Genomic DNA, 17,733 nt, shown 5'->3' with positions numbered 1-17,733 from the left:
TCAAGAATAAACAGGGCTGTCCTTAGGGGGACAACCATGATATAGAACCCATTCATTAGGCCCAAAGGAGGGGGACCCATGAATAAAGCAAATAAATATAAAGATGCCAAACATATGTGACTATAAACCCTCCTGACTATTTAGACGAGGCTTGACATGTGACAAGTTGTTAATTATGTCATTTTGGGGAGGCGAGTGGGATTTTGTGAGCACTGGATTTGGCACGTAATGGCAGGGCACCTCATGTTTGGTGGTTGTTGTCAGTGGAATGCTGTGGTGAGCAGCTGATTTACACCATATGAAAACCTTACAAACCCAGCTCTGCCTCAAGCTGTAATCTCCAATCACATGACTGGCCTCAGCCAATGGCAGCCTTCGACTTACCCTCCATGGAGACTCACAACAAAGCAAGTCCGTACTGCTGATTTGTGTCTGTGTCTATGTATTTTTTCATAAGTATGTGTGTTTTTGGGGTCCTGACTTCAAACTAAAGCAATAAAATTGATCTCAGTATGCTAAAGCAGTTATCATGTAATGATGTAAAGTTGTGGCCTAATGTTAATTTGCTGCAGTCTGTCTATACCCAGGACTAAAAGCCTCTAACAAGATGTATAGTAGAAGGTTTTGGGATTCTTGTACTCTGTCTTTCTGTCCTCTATGCTCTTGCTAGCTGCTCTCGGCAGAGCCCCAGCTGGCCTTCTCCCAGGGCCCTTGCTCTCACACAGCGGGCAACTGCTAGAGAAACAGAAGAAATCAATTAAAGCGTGTGGCCCGATCAAGCTCAGTCTTTTCTCGTGTTCTTTTTATTACAGCCAAACACGGTTCACAAATAATATAACCATTGTCCATGGGCATGACTGTGAATCTGGATCCAGTGCGCTTAGAACCTGCTCAGAGGAGGGTTGCTGATCAGTTTCATGCAGTTTGCTGTATATAGACACACATCTCAAGTACACAAATGAAACCTCTGCATGATCAGGTGTAATAGGACTTTCGATCAGAAATGCTGAAACACAGAAACAGAAGCACTGTTGGACACCAAGATTTATTGGTGCAGTCCATCAGAACAGACAAACACAAATCAAATGATCAAATAAGAAGACACTGATCTGTCTATGGCTTGTTCCTGACCATTAAATCTGCTTTTTTTTTTTTTTTTACTTTATAAAAATATTTTAATATTATATATTAATCTTGTTAGTCTTGGTATCTAACAAGGTAGTGCAACTGGTAACTGGTTAATGCTAATTCTATAAAATGCAGAATTAGGCCGTAGCAACATTGTATGATTTGTGATACTGTTTAATGTTAATCATACTGAATGATGTATATTGAAATATTTTGTACTGATTTGTGTCTTACAAAATTATAATTGACAAATATAAAATCTGAAATATAAAACTGTATACTTGTTGTATCTTTATATGAATTATATATATTTATATGAAATTGGACAGTGAACAGGTATTTGGTAACTACAGGTCACTGTGATGTCTGTAGAACCATTAAACCCACAGTTAAAAAATAACTAGAATAGACTATTATGAAATATACCAAATTTTAAATGGCAAAAAAAGTACAGAGGGATTCATGAACAAAATTCTTAAAATTAGGACTGAAAACCTAATAGATGATATAAGGTTATTATTTGTTATAATTAAGGTTTTTACATTATGTCACCTATCTGCAAGCTGTACAAAGATTCTCACAAAATGAATCATTTCATTTGAAAATAAAAAAGTAAATAATCATAATAAATTCTGGCTGTCACTAGATGGCAGCAATGTACTTTATATTTTGCATTAGGCCCACAGAGAAAAATAAATGAAAATATCTTAAACAAATGAGAAGGAATGATGTTGCTTGCCTCTAAGATATTACTTCAGCTCTCTTCTATCACAAAAAGCATTGTTTGTGAGCTCTGCCAGTGCGCTGTATTGATATGCACATTCTACTACTGATCAGCAGGGGGCGCAAGTAAACCATCTTTAAACACATGTCCTTGTCCTCACGTGCTCGCAAAGTGTACAATGACAATGTGAGTCGTCACAACACAGCAGCACTGATACCGCTGACAGAGGAAATGACACCCAATTAATTGACTAATCTCTCCTCTTTCATAACACATCAGGAGATTAGATTTGGGTCTGATGACATTTTGTCACAGCAACCCCGGCGCTGACCTCATTGTGTAGTGCAAAGCTTTTCTTTCCAGAACTATTGTTTTCCTCTTCCCGTTTTGGCGTATTAGAATAGCAGCGAAGATTGTTTTGGTGTTCAGTCATGGCTAAAAGTTCTGTCGGGGAAATAAATTGTGTTCTTTTACAGTCTGCTGCTTCAGTTTTTGCAGATTCCACGTTTCTATTGTATACTGAAAACAATGATAAGCATACCATACGTGTTAAAGGCTTTTATTGGAAAAAAAAAATAAAATACAATGATTCAGTATTTACTGTGCTGACCCTTGTTGTTCATAACCTGATGGCTGCTTGTGCTTCTTTGGAGATAAACATTGCTAACAAGAACACAATGATTGGAAGCACTTCTTCGCTCCTTTTATAGCAATCAGTCTGCTCTTGCAATCTTGATTTTACCTGACGACTAGTACTCATTCACACTTTCACATGTGCTGCTGGTATGATTAGTTAATTAATGTTAGCGGGTCATTTTGTGTCAGGGTCAAAAACAGTGAAATTATGTATTTATTTATTTATTTATTTTTGGCCAATGAAGCTTTTAGCAATTACTTAAAATGCACTCTACACAATAATCTAGAAACTGAATGAACTGCCAAAACTCTTGGCAATGACTGTAGATGTGATAAGTGTGTAGGCGAGAAAAAAGAAATACTTTATTTCATTTCAGCTCTATGAATTGCATCATAAAAATAGCTCAATCAAATTTACGCTTTACTTTCTTTCAGAAAATGTATTTGTCATTGTAATTTTTCATCAGTTACTGAGAATTCCTTGTTGGTGGAGGAAAAATTCATCTTCTTATCTGGAAGTCATAAAAATTCAAAACAAATTCCCTCTACACCTCAAATGATGGTGGAAATGACGTTATCAATATTTTAAAAATAAAACGGCCGACTCACTTTGCCTTGCTAACATATTTCATATGATAGGAATTAAATAATATTTTTGCATAATTTGACAAACTTATAGCTTGATTAAAAATGATTCACAAGTGATTTACTTTGAGTTGTCTTCACATGTCACTGTTTACTGTTCACTGTTTGGTGTAGTAGACATGACACCAAAACTGCTAGACAGCATTAATTTTAAACTACGGAATAAATGGAAATAATTTTTGAAATGGTTTATGATCATTTTCTTGTTTAGTTACATTATTATGGTTTTACATAAGCAAACAATTCATAACTTTATAATGAATTTGTATATTTTAAGATTGAAAGTCAGGTCCTGGGACAAGGGTAAATCAATAATATCTACACACAGAAGTTTATTCAAGAAATTAATATTTTTATTCAGCAAGAATGCCCTACATTTATCAAACATGAAAGACTTCTATTTTAAATAAATCCTCTTCGTTTGAACTTTATATTCATTAGATAATCCTGAAAATTTTATATATATATATATATATATATATATATATATATATATATATATATATATATATATAAAATGGTTTCCGCAAATATATTAAAAAGCACAACTGTTTTCAACTTTGCTAATAATAGAAATGATTCTTGAGCATCAAATAACAAGTGTATTAGAATGATTTCTGAAGATCATGTGACACTGAGGACTGGAGTAATGATGCTGAAAATCTAGCTTTGTCATCACCAAAATAAATTACATTTTAAAATATAATAAAATAGAAAACAATTATTTTAAATTGCAATAACATTTAACAATATTACAGTTTTTACTGTATTTTTGATCAGATAAATGCAGCCTTGGTGAGCATAAAAGCTTATTTTATGCCCTGTAGTGGCCGTTTGTCAACAAAGTAACAAAAATCTCAAGTCAAAGTTCAAATCAAACAAAATCAAAAGACCACTGATGCACCGTGGGTTTTGGTGTACGCGGGTGGAAAAAATAAAATTAAAGAAAAACGCGATATATTTTTTGACTGAAGTCGAGCAAACACAGAACAAAGAAAATTTCCTGTGCCTCTCCCGCTCCGGTAAAAAACCATGCTAAACCCTGCCGTGTGCTTACCTAAATAACCTATAGTGCCCCCTAGCGTGCATGAAACAAACAAAACAAATAATAAACTAACAAAACACTAACAGAAATTTAATCATAATTAAATCAAAAATTAATAAATTTATCAAAAATGAAATCTAAACACAGCACTAAATAGCTCCAACACTCCGGCCCCTAATTGTGCATTAAATCACAATTACGTCAATCTCCCAAAGGAGTTATTCACTCAACCCTAACCTATAACTAGATATAGCATATCATACATCAGCTTCGGTTTCCGGTCTTCCTTGTGGTGAACCTAAAACAAAACCAAAGAAAGATAGACGCAAAAAGGGAGAGAAAAAGCAAGAAAGAGAGAGAGTCCATGAAGTCACACCCCTGCTTCCAGCAGCAGGCAGAGCTTGGTCACTGGCCTCTCCAGAATGCTGGTTCTTGTCCGAAGACACACAGAACGCACCAGGCCACTTGCATCTGCTCTCACGTCCAAAATTTTCCCCATCAGCCAAGATCCGCTTGGCACTGTGGCATCTGCAATGAGGATGATGTCTCCAGGAGTGAGACTGCTCCTTGGTCTTATCCACTTTTGTCTCTCTTGCATCATTGGTAAGTATTCAGCATTCCATCTCTTCCAAAAAAGTTCTGCAATATATTGTGCTTGCCTCCACTTCTTCCTGATGTACAGGTCACTGTGGTCAAATAATCCTGGTGGCATGACTGGCTTGCCTTTTAATGTCAGAATGTGACTAGGTGTGAGTGCCTCCAGGTCATCTGGGTCATCAGAGACCTTTGGAATTGGTCTGTCATTTAATATGGCCTCAGCCTCACAGAACACAGTATGGAGTCCTTCATCGTCCAGAACTTGTTGTTTGAGAACTGAAGTGAGAACACTCTTCACTGAACGAATCAAGCGCTCCCACACACCGCCGTGATGGGAAGCTGCAGCTGTGTTGAAGTTCCACTTTATGCCATCCTCAACAAAAGCTCTCTGAATGTTTCCATGATTTAACCCAGCCAGACTTTCTTTCAACTCCCTGTTGGCTCCAACAAAGTTTGTACCATTGTCAGACCTGATGGAGGAGACTGGGCCTCGTCTACAGATGAACCTTCAGACAGCATTTATACAGGAATCTGTATCCAGTGTATGTGCCACCTCCAAATGCACAGCACGGCTGGTGAAACATGTGAAGAACACTCCATACCTTTTAAGAAGACTCCTGCCTCTTTTAACGTCGATAGGCCCAAAATAGTCGACTCCTACATCCGTAAAAGGGGCTCTATCAGGCAACACCCTTTCCTCAGGCAAGTCTGCCATCTTCTGTTCAAGAAGCTTTCCACTATTGCGTCTGCAGACCACACATTCAGATATCACCTTCCTGGCAGCGGAATTCGCATTAATGATCCAATACCTCTGACGCAGCCTAGCCAGTATGTGATTTCTTCCTGCATGCCCCAGTTGTTGATGAATATGGCACAGAATCAGTATGGATACATGCAGATCTTTGGACAGAATGACAGGATGTTTGGATTCTGTTGGCATTGCTGGTCGACCCAGCCGACCACCTACTCTGAGGACTCCATCATCCATCACAGGATCTAGTCTGTACAGCGGACTCCCCTTGGAAACACTTTTGCAGCCACTCTTCAATAATGCAATTTCAGCTTTAAATTTATGTTCTTGTACATACTGAATGATTGCATGTTCTGCTTTCAAAAAATCATCAGGAATCAGACTCTGTCCTTTGAACATGGTTTTAAAGCTCTGAATTTTCCTTTCCACTACAGGTCCTTGAGTCTACAGCTCGTCCTTGTTGAAGTCTGCAGAGGCACACAACTCCTTCCTCTTATGTCCCAATAACACAAGAGCTCTCTTAACCCTCAGCAACCAAGCAACAGACCTTTTTAGTCTTTTCCAAGATGAAAAGTAATAAAGCAGGCGATCTGTGGCACACTCAAAATCTACAACAACAGAGTTTTCTGTCAAATCTCTTTTGACCTCTGGGTCATTTACCGGAATCACATCGAGATCAGCATCCAACTTAGGCCAAACCTCCTTTGGCTCACAAAGAAACTCTGGACCATTTATCCATCTCCTGCCTTTCAGGAAAGTCTCTGCCCTTATTTCTCTTGATGCATCATCTGCCGGATTCTCCTTTGATCCAACATATCTCCACTGATGAACACTTGCTGTGTCTCTGATGAGAGAAACTCTGTTTGCGACAAAAGTGTGAAATCGCCTAGTTTCATTACAGATGTATTTAAGAACAGTTGCGCTGTTGGTCCAGAAAACTGACTTCTCCAGTTTCAGTTGCAACTCCTTTTGAAGCATTTTATCAAATCGGACTGCAAGAACCACCGCTGTGAGTTCCAGTCGAGGAATCGTTGTCTGCTTTAGTGGAGCAACTCTGGCCTTTCCCAACAGAAATGCAACCTGAACTCTGTCATTCTTTTTCAGTCTCAAATACGACACTGTTCCATATCCAACTTGGCTGGCGTCAGAAAAGTGGTGAAGCTGTGCTGTGTCAGGGTCTCCAAAATCTCTGCATTTAATACAGCGATTCACATTGAACTCAGCCATCTTCTGGAAATCCTCCAACCATTCAAACCACCTTTTAGAGAGGGAATGAGGAATGGCTTCATCCCACCCTAAGCCTCTTCTACAAAGCTCCTGTAACAACAGTTTGGCTGGAATAGTAAATGGGGCTAAAAATCCTAATGGGTCATACAGTGAGCTGACCACAGACAAAATACCTCTTCTGGTCTGTGGCTGTTCCTGTAATGAGGTCCTAAAGTTAAATTTGTCGGTTTCAATGCACCACTGTAGTCCCAATGCTCGCTCCATTGGAAGTTGGTCCGCGTCCAAATCCAGCTCCATCACTTCCTTTGCTCTACAGTCTTCAGCAATTGACAGCAACACTGTTCGGCTGTTGCTGATACATTTTTAAAAGATTAAATCCTCCTTTGTGACAAAGTGCAGTCAGATCCTTAACCAGTTGCACTGCTTCCTCCTCTGAGGCCACTGATTTCAAGCAGTCGTCAACATAAAAATTGCTTTTGACTGTATTTACCACTTCATGAGGGAAATGTTGGGCATTATCAACTGCAGTTCTCCTCAATGCATAATTTGCACAACTTGATGAAGATACTGCTCCAAACAAATGTACTTTCATGCGATGTTCCTCTGGAGAATGTGAAGTATCTCCACCAAGCCACCAGAGAAAGCGGAGAAAGTTGATATGCTTTCCAGAAACATGAACTTGGTGATACATTGCTTGAATGTCGGCCATCACTGCAACAGGCTCTTGTCTGAATCGAACAAGGACCCTGATTAAAGAGTTTGTTAAATCAGGGCCCTGCAACAGCTGACAGTTCAGTGATGTCCCTCTGTATGCTGCTCCACAGTCAAAAACAACTCGCAGCTTACCCTTTCTGGGATGATAAACCCCATGATGAGGAAGATACCAAACCATTTCCATCACTCTGCTTTAGTTGATCAGAAGGCACAAGCTCAGCATATCCTTGCTTCACCATGTCATTTACAAATGTGATTTATTGTTCCTTGAACGGATCATTCTTGACAAACTTTCTTTTCAAGCTCTGGAGGCGCTGTTCTGCAACGCGACGATTGTTTGGCAGCAGGGGATTTTCCTCCTTGAAAGGTAAGTCAATGTAATAATGGTCTCCATTTAACTTTGTGGTGTTGTTCATAACGTTCATAAACTTTACATCCTCTCTGGACATTTCAAGCTGCTCACATCCGATGACCTCTCATTAAAGTCATAGTTAAACTGTTTAACCAGCATTTCCTGAAGATGTTCAACAGAGATTCTGTGTGATGTTACAGCAGAGTAATCACTTTTATTCCTGTTGCTCCCACCACAAAGTGGACCATTAATGACCCAACCAACTCTGGTTCTGACAACATAAGGTCCCTCATCCTGGCTGTTGATTAGCTCCCAGGGCTCCATCACTTTTGGTGCATCCGTTCCAATGAGCAAATCAATGTGCAAATCTTCTTGTCGTGGAATATTGAGTGTGGAAACAGGCATATCCTTTTGCGTTAAGACGCCAGGTAACTAAATAAAATCATTCATATTTATCCCAGACACTTCACGACCGGACAGCATATGAGCATTTACAATCTTCTTTTGACCCATTGTTCTTAACAAAATACTTGTCCTTTTACCCTTTACATTCAATCTTCTTGCCAAACTATCTGTACAAAACGTTCCTGAACTCCCGGGATCCAAGAAAGCATATGTCTGCACAGTTTTGTTGCTCCTCTGGCTCTTGACTTTGACTGCAACAATAGAAAAAATTGAGGCATCTTTATGACCAGCCCCAATATGGCCACAAGTCTGAGACACTGAAGGTGAAACATTTGTTGAGCTCACAGACTGTTGATTGGAGGATGTTCCTTTATCCTGCCGCTCTATATGAAGGACACTTGGGTGCTTTTGGTGACACACATTGCAGTCCAAACGTTTTCTACAATCTTTACTTATGTGGCCCACTTTCAGACATCCAAAGCAGATTCCTTTTTCTTTAATAAAATTAATCTTGTCCCTGTGTACTTTCATTTCGAACTGTGAGCATTGATCCAATGAATGATTACCTTGTGAACAAAACAGGCAATTGAGAGTAAAGTGTCTGGCATTGTTTCCTGTATGTTGAGTTATAACTCCTTCTTTGACTGTAGTGACATTGGTGGCAAAACTGCTCCCTCTTTTCCTTTGTTTGAAGTGACTGGCATTTGATGTTTTGGAGTTGGTGAGCTGTAGGTCTTGGATGTTACCAAAGACTGGATCAGAAGCAATCTTGACTTGTCTTTCTATAAATCCCACCAGATCAGTGAACGTTGCTCTATCACCTCTTCGTTCTTGCAGATCACAAGCAACATTTCTCCACTTTTCCCTTAATTTATAGGGAAGTTTCAAGATGATACTCCTCATGTTTGATGGTAAGTCCAGCTCTTTCATGTGCATCAACTGTTCTGTTAAATTTGCACATCCACGCAGAAACAAAGAAAATGATTGCAACCCTTTAATATCCTCGCTTTTAACAGGTGTCCAGTTAAGTATCTTTTCCATATATGCACCAGCAATTTTGTGTTAATTTCCAAAGTGATGACAACTGTGCACCTAAGTCGTGGTATTGAAGGTGGAGATAGAACTGTACATGCACTCCCCCCACCTACAATTCCTGCCGGCCCGAGATTCGAACTCACAACCTTTCGATTGCAAGTCTGACTCTCTAACCATTAGGCCACGACTTCCCTGTAAAAAGATACTCATTCATACACCAACTGCAGTGTCAGCCATTCAAGGCACCATCCAGCTCGTCGGGAGCAACTGGGGTTAGGTGTCTTGCTTAAGGACACCTCGACACTTGGTCAGGTGGAGCCGGGAATTGAACCACCAACCTTCCAGTTTGTAAACAACCTACATGAACCACTGAGCCACTGCCGCCCCGTGTGATGTCAAAGAAGTCCGTGATAGTTGAGAGTGTGCTTTTTCAAAGCTCGTTTTTACACTTGAAATATTGGAGATACTATCTTCAGGATATTTTTCATCAGCATTGCATTGATCATCAGGAGTATCTTTATTTGGCTCAGCACGTGAATCATGCGCATCAGAGAGCCATCCTTTTACCTTCTCAGTGAAATCACGATATTCTGTCATTTTGTCCGTGAAATATTTACTTTGTCTTTCAACTTCATCTTTGGGCAAAGGTAGACTCATAAAAGATTTATGGACATCATGTGCGTCTTCGCAACACCTTACAAACACAGAAAGCTCATTCTTTATTGAATCAACATTTTCCTATGATGTCATTAACTCATTCATGTGTTTCATACACCTTTTGGCCTGTTTGCATTTTTCACTCCTTTTTTCCTGGAGTGTCATCACACTATATTCTATACCTTTAGCAGACATTTTAACAGTTCTTTTTGGCTTTTCAGTATCGTTTGCACCAACGTCAGACATTTCCGTTTCTTTTATTTATTTTCCTTTTTTTTTTTTTTAAACAAATCACACAGTTCATTGACGCACAAGAGAGCAGGTTTACACAACACACGATGATTATTGATCATCAGATCCTCTTCATTAAACAAACACACACTGCCGGACTTTTTATGCATGAATGAAGGCACGTGGCCATGCGTAAAGGTAGACGTGTGACATTCAACCGATTCCTTGTGAAATACTGTCAAACTCCACTCGTTTGGCCGTTTTCCATTACAGCTCTAAACAGTTATATCACTGACTTACCGGTTTCTTTTGAGAAGGTCGAACGTCCTTTGTTGTCTGGGCCGGAACGCGCCCTGTCGCCACCTCGGCTGAATCTAAAATATTCTTAATGTCCTTTGTCCACAAATCCACATCAAAGCGATCCGATAAGTCCAGTATTGAAGAGTTCAAAGGCTGGTTTTTTACTTGATATAGTGGCCGTTTGTCAACGAAGTAACAAAAATCTCAAGTCAAAGTTAAAATCAAACAAAATCAAAAGACAACTGATGCACCGTGTGTTTTGGTGTACGCGGGTGGGAAAAACATCAGGTTCAAACAAGTATTAAAATTCAAGAAAAACGTGATTTATTTTTTGACTGAAGTCGAGCAAACACAGAACAAAGGAAATTTCCTGTGCCTCTCCCGCTCTGGTAAAAAACCATATTCCTAACCTGGTGCATGCTAAACCCTGCCGTGTGCTTACCTAAATAACCTATAGTGCCCCCTAGTGTGCATGAAACAAACAAAACAAATAATAAACTAACAAAACACTAACAGAAATGTAATCATAATTAAATCAAAAATGAATAAATTTATCAAAAATGAAATCTAAACACAGCACTAAATAGCTCCAACATGCCCCAAACTTCTGAACAGTATGTACATTATAATTGACTTGCAAAAGGTTGGGGTTGCGAATACCATTTCATGTTGATTTTAAGGTCAACATAGAATGACAATAAACCAGATAAAAGCACAGTGGTTTACAAGAAAGTATATAGGGGTGCAGAGACACAAAAAGAGAAAGGAATAACAAAGTGAATGACTAAAAAAGACTCTGCTCTGACCAGGAGCGACAGGATTTTCAAACTCTCAGCTGCTGTTGACTGGCATTAACATAGTCTCCATCTGCCCTGCCCTGCTGGACACTTACACCAAAACCACAAAGCACCAGGCATCAAGGGTGTGAGGTCCTGCAAGACGCCAACTGTCTGTGTTTTAGCCTGCTATCTGTTCTACAGGACATGGACAGTTGGCAAGAGAACAGTGGAGTCATCTGTATGCCAGAAATCTTGTGGAAGAAAGCAGCAGCTGACCCCAGAGACCACAGGGCTGGGTTACTGGCTCCACACGCACGGGTGCATTGCATGCAAAAGTGTAATATGTCCATCAATTGATCTTTTTTTGAGCAAATGTGCATGTCTGTGTGCATTTCCCTGCTCTGCACAATATACAGCAATATCTGGATAAAAGTAGGTCAGTAAAGGCCTATGAGTGATGTTTTTCCCTATAGGCTGTCAGTTTAACAGAAACGGACTCTTATAGTTTTATGCATAGTTTTTATAAGGTTCATGCATGAACTCATGTATGCGCATATACGCGTGCACAAATTGTTAATCTTGTCATTTACAATCACTGTGGTTGTGGTTCGTTGTATAATGATGTACATGACAGCCTACTTGTTCATCACACACACAACTGAATTTAGTCCTTGAATACTGCAAAACCCTGTCTTCTACACAAAGAAAAATTATAAGAGTTTAGGTCTTAACCTTCATTTTGAACACTCAAATTATATTGTGGGGGAAATCACTTGCTTTTAGTTCACAAAGATTTTACATTTTGAAATAAATATTTTTTAAATATCCCAGTGTGTACTTTTTATGAAAGAGTAAAACTACTTTCGGTGTCAAGAGTAAAACTAAATAAATTACAAATATAAATGTGACTAATAAAAGGGAAAGTATAATTTATACATCACTATCAATGTATACCTTGTGAATTAATATCTCACATACTCCAACTTATAAACTCGCACAATGATCTTTTTTGTACTTTAATTTTAGTTTTTATTTTGTGTATTTTTAGAGCACGAAACTGCTTTCACACAGAGAGTGGATCTGTTTTGGTTTAAAATGTTTCACTTTTCTAAGTAAAACTGGGACTTTTTCCCTTTATTGTATTGGTCTGTCTGTCTTTTTTTTCTTCTTTTCTGTGCTGTGTTATATACTTCAAAGGCAAAATTACAGATGTGATCTGTGTTGTACTTTCTTGACCCAAACCCAAAGATTATACACTAAGTGTTTGTCCTGCGCCAGGGAGACAAATGCACCTCTGACGGCTGTGTGTGTGAGGAATGGATCTGCTATTGCTCTGTCTGGTTTGAATATGTCAAGTTTAGGGATTTTTGCCTGGGCATTCACATGCCGTTTTGACAAAATACAAAATACATCTCTGAACAGGTTCAGTTTGAAACATTGTGGAAGTGATCTCATATGCCATATGAGAAAAAGGAAGAAAGAACAGTTGCATCAACTGTAAAAAGCAATATTATTCTTAGTTATCTTTGCAGCTTTTAGACAAAGTCTGTCTTGGGAAAAGGCAAAAAGAGAACTAGTTGCTAGAATGAGCTTCCGAAGATTGTAATTTTAAAAGAAAATGGTTGGGGAAAATCTATACAGTTTTCATAGAAATGCAATTTAATGCACAGGGTCTAAAAAGTATTTAGACATTTTTAACCCTTCAAGTTAAGTGGATTTCATTGCTAAAAATAAATAAATAAATAAAAAGATAGCACAAGCTTTCTTGTCATAAGACAGTGGCCCAAAAAATTTATTTCATTTTATCATTTTATAAAAGTACTTCATGCACAAAAGCCTTTAAAAGCAGCACAATATGTACCACAGTAAAATACTGTATTTTATTTTAATGTATTATTATTATTTTTTATAACATTTTCAATAAAATATTATTTATTTATTATTTTAATTATTATTATTTATGTGCATGGGATGTTCCTTTTCACTTCAAAAGGTAAGCTAAATATATAGTATATTGCTATAAAATACACTGATGAGCTACTTACTATCCAAGATGTACTGTTAACTACTAACTCATTCAACGGAGAAATCACTGATTAAACAGGTGAATTACAAAGAGCAGAATAACAGATGCCTATTGCTAAGTAATATCCACATCAACCACACACAAACAAACTACTGTAACTAAAACATCCTCAACATCTTATAAAAAATTCCCTCCTTAATCAAGAGATGAACCATTAGCATTTTCCTGTCAGGTGCTGGAAAGTACTTCATACCATCAAAACAAGCTTTGAATCCATGTGATATTTCCCTCACCCTTCTCCTGTGACTTTTTGTGGTTGTGTCACCCGTTCATGTGACCGAAAGCGTTCATTTTCCACTTGAACTTAAACAAACAATGATTCGACAAAGACATGAGCAATGTGTAAGCAAACCAACTAAATAAAGTAGCTCGGATTAGATAAAACAAAGATACTCCCAGAGGAGGACCGTTGGAGAGCTGAGTACATCTTCCCATCACTACAATCTCAGAGTGTGTGCTGAGTGGAGGACGAAGTCGCTCGACTGTTATCTTAGGCACAGAATCAAGAAAAACACCAAGGGATGACTTTTGACATTCCTCAGCATCCATTTTCAGAAACTTGAAGTATGACAAATGGCATTTGCAGTGATGCCATTTATGCTATAGTGCCATGTTAAGGTCACTTCTCTTTCTCCAGTTTCTGACCTGTGAATGTCTGATAGTAAAGTTTGCTTGAGTCGCTTAGAGACTAGCTGGAGATAACATGGAGTCTGTGCCTTGTCCGCCTTATCAGTCTCCACAGACACCTGCTGTTGTTTTTTCTTTAACTGTAGACACCCTTAAGAGGTCTGATACCAAACGCTCTCCTTCAGTCTCTTGCGGTTAATAATAGTAATCCAGAACTACTTTAATACAATAATAGACAAGTTCGGCTTCAGTACATCTGGATCCTCATTCACATTTGCATATGATATAATAGCTTCACGACTGGTTACACTTATGTGACTATATATATATATATATATATATATATATATATATATATATATATATATATATTAAATTAATTCATATAGCAGATCCAAACAACTTACAGTGCTTTTAGGCTAACATTTTTTACCTAACCTGTGTTTCCTGGGAATCGAACCCCCAACCTTGCACTGCTAATGCAATTCTCTACCACTTGAGCCACAGGAAATACTGTATATATACGTTTTCATTTAATTTCAGTTACATTTTTATGTTTTTTTTATCAGTTTTTGAATGTTTATCATTTTTATTTCAGTTAATACTGAAACTTATAAACTTGTAAACTTTTTCAGTTAGTAGCCAAGACAACATTTAAACATTTTTCATGTAATATTTATATTTGATTTAAATTCAGGTTTATTTCAGATAACATACAATTTTTTTATTTATTTTTTAGTTTTAGTCAACAGTAACAACACTAACAACACCTTATCAACTAGCAACAAATCTTGTTTTATTTTTATTATTTTGTAAGGAAAACATAGAAATCTCCTAATTAAGAGCCTAAATGATTCACCACGCCTAGATTATGTCTTGAAAATCTGCTTCTATTATTTTTAAGAAGCATTTAATGATGCTTATGTTCCCACATGAATCACGAGAGCACGTGTGTGAAGAGTTGGGCTTGTTTGGGGTGTGTTTAGGGTGGTGTGGGTGATTGGGTGTGGGCACTAAGGGTTACACACACATGCTTTGGGGAAACACGTGGCTCTGAATCTGTCCCGTGCGAAACGGGTGTGAATGGAAGACTGGGTATTTGGGCAAAGGGCCTTAGGCACCTGTTCACCACTTGTCCCAATGGATTTGCGCAGGCTTAAGGAAAAATGACATATATTAACACTCTAAAGTTTGGGGTCATTAATATTTGTAAAGTTATTTTTCACCAGTTTTTGCAATTATGAGATATAAAATACAGTAATATTGACAAAAACAGTAATATTGTAAAGTATTAATACAATTTAAAATATATGTATTTTAAATAGTCTAATATATTTTAACATCACAACTTCTGTGATCGCAAAGCTGAATTTTCAGCTGCAATTATAAAATTTTTCTGTCACATGACCCTTCAGAAATCATTCTAATCTGCTGATTTGGTGCTCAAGAAAGATTGGTTCGCAGGAAAACACACACAAAACACAGAACAAAGTTTGACATTTATGTGAAATCAAATTTATTTGCATTCATTTGAAATATAAATTCCAAACAGTAGAGTTCAAAGGAGGAGGCTCGGGGCTAGTTGTTACACTATTTACTTCAGGGAATAATTCTCAGGTTTCTGCACATAAACTTTGCCTATAAAAAAGGATACTAAATATTTTCATTATTGTCTAGGGGGAAAAATTACTATTTGCTGAACACATGGCACAACACAAGTTGGCACAACGGAAACCTACCAAAAGACAATATCTTTTTTTTATTTATTTTTTACTGAAATTTTAAAGTAACAGTTATAAATAAAATCATAGTAACAAAATGTAGCTTTCTATTTTTTCTATTCTACTTGTTTTTCTTTGGGTGCATGTACACTCACCTAAAGCATTATTAGGAACACCTGTTCAATTTCTCATTAATGCAATTATTTAATCAACCAATCACATGGCAGTTGCTTCAATGCATTTAGGGGTGTGGTCCTGATCAAGACAATCTCCTGAACTCCAAACTGAATGTCAGAATGGGAAAGAAAGGTTATTTAAGCAATTTTGAGCATGGCATGGTTGTTGGTGCCAGACGGGCCGGTCTGAGTATTTCACAATCTGCTCAGTTACTGGGATTTTCACGCACAACCATTTCTAGGGTTTACAAAGAATGGTGTGAAAAGGGGAAAACATCCAGTATGCGGCAGTCCTGTGAAAATGCCTTGTTGATGCTAGAGGTCAGAGGAGAATGGGCCGACTGATTCAAGCTGATAGAAGAGCAACTTTGACTGAAATAACCACTCGTTACAACCGAGGTATGCAGCAGTCAGAATTTGGCGTAAACCGAATGAGAACATGGATCCATCATGCCTTGTTACATCTTTGCAGACTGGTGGTGGTGGTGTTATGGTGTGGGGGATGTTTTCTTGGCACACTTTAGGCCCCTTAGTGCCAATTGGGCATCGTTTAAATGCCACAGCCTACCTGAGCATTGTTTCTGACCATGTCCATCTCTTTATGACCACCATGTACCCATTCTCTGATGGCTACTTCCAGCAGGATAATGCACCATGTCACAAAGCTTGAATCATTTCATATTGGTTTCTTGAACATGACAATGAGTTCACTGTACTAAAATGGCCCCCACAGTCACCAGATCTCAACCCAATAGAGCATCTTTGGGATGTGGTGGAACGGGAACTTCGTGCGCTGGATGTGCATCCCACAAATCTCCATCAACTGGAAGATGCTATCCTATCAATATGGGCCAACATTTCTAAAGAATGCTTTCAGCACTTTGTTGAATGCCACGTAGAATTAAGGCAGTTCTGAAGGCGAAAGGGGTCAAACACAGTATTAGTATGGTGTTCCTAATAATCCCTTAAGTGAGTGTGTATGTATGTATGTGTGTATATATGTATGTGTGTATATATTTATATATATATATATATATACACACTTTCATATTGTTGCTCTTTTGTTAGTTTTGATTGCTTCTATTGTTCTCATTTGTAAGTCACCTAGGATAAAAGCATCTAATAAATGACTAAATGTAAATGTTGAATACATACCTATATACCCTTGTCCAAACAACTTTTTTAAAATCTACCTTCATTATGTAGTTGACTTTTCTCTGAATGTATACCAGCAAATAAAGCAAACTTACTGACACACAAATGAACTTAAATAAACTTGACGCCGCAAGATTCACATCCCTCTCACTGAAATCAGCAAGTCAATATTCACTTAAGTATCAAGAGACACTTAACGGCAGTAGTCAGGGTTCTGTCGCCTGAGCAATTTAGAGATTTATGGAAGACAACAGGACAAGGACAAGTTGCATCTAACTGTGAAGGAGTCTGGAAAAGATAGACATTTGCTCTTCTGACTGATCAGAGGTCTGTAAGTCTGTAAGAGCTGGCAAAAACCTGAGTTTAAAAAAAGATGTGGGTGACAGACATTTTTAGGCGTGGTGATGTAAGAGACAAACTAGTCAAAAACATAAAGCTGCCATTCAGTGACCTCAACCCCAAACAAAAAGAGAAGTGTTGTAATTATGACTGGGACATGCCAATATATTTTCTCCATCTTATTTCCACTAGTAAGGGTCTGGCAAGTGCTGAAGAATCTCTATTCATGAGACGTGAAAGGAACCTTTGTTGGACGCCTTTCACATTCCGGCTGAAGGATGTAAAAAGGAAGAGCCAGTGGCAGCCAGAGGACCCCGCCCACTTGGTGACTGACCGCTAGCCTGACCAATGAGAGAAGCGAAGAGAGAATCCCTCAAGAAGACCTGTGAATGTGGGCGGGGCT

Source organism: Carassius carassius, chromosome 31 (assembly GCF_963082965.1).
Source record: "Carassius carassius chromosome 31, fCarCar2.1, whole genome shotgun sequence".
In the NCBI taxonomy this organism is placed as follows: Eukaryota; Metazoa; Chordata; class Actinopteri; order Cypriniformes; family Cyprinidae; genus Carassius; species Carassius carassius.
Note: the sequence above shows the minus strand (reverse complement) of the source record.